Here is a 3,417-nt window from a genome sequence, read left to right as displayed (position 1 = left end):
AGGCGAGAGAAACCAGGGGAAAGAGACTGGCGAGGGGGGAAGAGGGAACAGAGAGAGTTGATTGGAAATAGGGAAAAGAGAGATTTCATAGAAAAGAGGAAAGCCAGGGAACAGAGAGAGGCGAGAGAAACCAGGGGAAAGAGACTGGCGAGGGAAAAGAGGGATAACAGAGTTGACGAATAACAGGGAAAAGAGAGAGGCGAGGGAAAGTGGAAAAATTAGACCTAGAGGGAAGAGAGGTAAAAGAGAGAGGGGAGGGCAACGAGGGACAACAGAGAATTGAGGAATGAGAGGGGAAAGAGGGAGTCGGGTGAAAGTGGGAAGAATTGGACACCGAGGGAAGAGAGGTAACAGAGACTGGCGAGGAAAAGGAGGGAAAGGTGACTGGCGAGGGAAAAGTTGGAAAAGAGAGAGTCATGGCAAAGCAGGGGAAAAGAGACAGGCGAGGGAAAACAAGGACAAGAGAGTTAATGGAAAAGAAGGAGGTGAGTGAAAGTGGGAAGAATTAGACACCGAGGGAAGAGACATAACAGAGACTGGCGAGGGAAAGAGAGAGGCGAGATAAACCAGGGGAAAGAGACTGGCGAGGGGGGAAGAGGGAAAAGAGAGGGTTGATGGGAAATAGGGAAAAGAGAGATTTCATAGAAAAGAGGAAAGCCAGGGAACAGAGAGAGGCGAGAGAAACCAGGGGAAAGAGACTGGCGAGGGGGGAAGAGGGAAAAGAGAGGGTTGATTGGAAATAGGGAAAAGAGAGATTTCATAGAAAAGAGGAAAGCCAGGGAACAGAGAGAGGCGAGAGAAACCAGGGGAAAGAGACTGGCGAGGGGGGAAGAGGGAACAGAGAGAGTTGATTGGAAATAGGGAAAAGAGAGATTTCATAGAAAAGAGGAAAGCCAGGGAACACAGAGAGGCGAGAGAAACCAGGGGAAAGAGACTGGCGAGGGAAAAGTTGGAAAAGAGAGAGTCATGGCAAAGCAGGGGAAAAGAGACAGGCGAGGGAAAACAAGGACAAGAGAGTTAATGGAAAAGAAGGAGGTGAGTGAAAGTGGGAAGAATTAGACACCGAGGGAAGAGAGGTAACAGAGACTGGCGAGGGAAAGAGAGAGGCGAGATAAACCAGGGGAAAGAGACTTGCGAGGGGGGAAGAGGGAAAAGAGAGGGTTGATTGGAAATAGGGAAAAGAGAGATTTCATAGAAAAGAGGAAAGCCAGGGAACAGAGAGAGGCGAGAGAAACCAGGGGAAAGAGACCGGCGAGGGAAAAGAGGGATAACAGAGTTGACGAATAACAGGGAAAAGAGAGCGGCGAGGGAATGTGGAAAAATTAGACCTAGAGGGAAGAGAGGTAACAGAGACTGGCGAGGAAAAGGAGGGAAAGGTGACTGGCGAGGGAAAAGTTGGAAAAGAGAGAGTCATGTCAAAGCAGGGGGAAAGAGACAGGCGAGGGAAAACAAGGACAAGAGAGTTAATGGAAAAGAAGGAGGTGAGTGAAAGTGGGAAGAATTAGACACCGAGGGAAGAGAGGTAACAGAGACTGGCGAGGGAAAGAGAGAGGCGAGATAAACCAGGGGAAAGAGACTGGCGAGGGGGGAAGAGGGAAAACAGAGGGTTGATTGGAAATAGGGAAAAGAGAGATTTCATAGAAAAGAGGAAAGCCAGGAAACAGAGAGAGGCGAGAGAAACCAGGGGAAAGAGACTGGCGAGGGGGGAAGAGGGAACAGAGAGAGTTGATTGGAAATAGGGAAAAGAGAGATTTCATAGAAAAGAGGAAAGCCAGGGAACAGAGAGAGGCGAGAGAAACCAGGGGAAAGAGACTGGCGAGGGAAAAGAGGGATAACAGAGTTGACGAATAACAGGGAAAAGAGAGAGGCGAGGGAAAGTGGAAAAATTAGACCTAGAGGGAAGAGAGGTAAAAGAGAGAGGGGAGGGCAACGAGGGACAACAGAGAATTGAGGAATGAGAGGGGAAAGAGGGAGTCGGGTGAAAGTGGGAAGAATTGGACACCGAGGGAAGAGAGGTAACAGAGACTGGCGAGGAAAAGGAGGGAAAGGTGACTGGCGAGGGAAAAGTTGGAAAAGAGAGAGTCATGGCAAAGCAGGGGGAAAGAGACAGGCGAGGGAAAACAAGGACAAGAGAGTTAATGGAAAAGAAGGAGGTGAGTGAAAGTGGGAAGAATTAGACACCGAGGGAAGAGAGGTAACAGAGACTGGCGAGGAAAAGGAGGGAAAGGTGACTGGCAAGGGAAAAGTTGGAAAAGAGAGAGTCATGGCAAAGCAGGGGGAAAGAGACAGGCGAGGGAAAACAAGGACAAGAGAGTTAGTGGAAAAGAAGGAGGTGAGTGAAAGTGGGAAGAATTAGACACCGAGGGAAGAGAGGTAACAGAGACTGGCGAGGGAAAGAGAGAGGCGAGATAAACCAGGGGAAAGAGACTGGCGAGGGGGGAAGAGGGAAAAGAGAGGGTTGATTGGAAATAGGGAAAAGAGAGATTTCATAGAAAAGAGGAAAGCCAGGGAACAGAGAGAGGCGAGAGAAACCAGGGGAAAGAGACTGGCGAGGGGGGAAGAGGGAAAAGAGAGGGTTGATTGGAAATAGGGAAAAGAGAGATTTCATAGAAAAGAGGAAAGCCAGGGAACAGAGAGAGGCGAGAGAAACCAGGGGAAAGAGACTGGCGAGGGAAAAGAGGGATAACAGAGTTGACGAATAACAGGGAAAAGAGAGAGGCGAGGGAAAGTGGAAAAATTAGACCTAGAGGGAAGAGAGGTAAAAGAGAGAGGGGAGGGCAACGAGGGACAACAGAGAATTGAGGAATGAGAGGGGAAAGAGGGAGTCGGGTGAAAGTGGGAAGAATTGGACACCGAGGGAAGAGAGGTAACAGAGACTGGCGAGGAAAAGGAGGGAAAGGTGACTGGCGAGGGAAAAGTTGGAAAAGAGAGAGTCATGGCAAAGCAGGGGAAAAGAGACAGGCGAGGGAAAACAAGGACAAGAGAGTTAATGGAAAAGAAGGAGGTGAGTGAAAGTGGGAAGAATTAGACACCGAGGGAAGAGAGGTAACAGAGACTGGCGAGGGAAAGAGAGAGGCGAGATAAACCAGGGGAAAGAGACTGGCGAGGGGGGAAGAGGGAAAAGAGAGGGTTGATTGGAAATAGGGAAAAGAGAGATTTCATAGAAAAGAGGAAAGCCAGGGAACAGAGAGAGGCGAGAGAAACCAGGGGAAAGAGACTGGCGAGGGGGGAAGAGGGAACAGAGAGAGTTGATTGGAAATAGGGAAAAGAGAGATTTCATAGAAAAGAGGAAAGCCAGGGAACAGAGAGAGGCGAGAGAAACCAGGGGAAAGAGACTGGCGAGGGAAAAGAGGGATAACAGAGTTGACGAATAACAGGGAAAAGAGAGAGGCGAGGGAAAGTGGAAAAATTAGACCT

This window comes from Harpia harpyja, chromosome W, assembly GCF_026419915.1.
Source record: "Harpia harpyja isolate bHarHar1 chromosome W, bHarHar1 primary haplotype, whole genome shotgun sequence".
Taxonomy (NCBI): Eukaryota; Metazoa; Chordata; class Aves; order Accipitriformes; family Accipitridae; genus Harpia; species Harpia harpyja.
The sequence above is the reverse complement of the archived record's forward strand: the minus strand, read 5'-3'. Positions refer to the sequence as shown.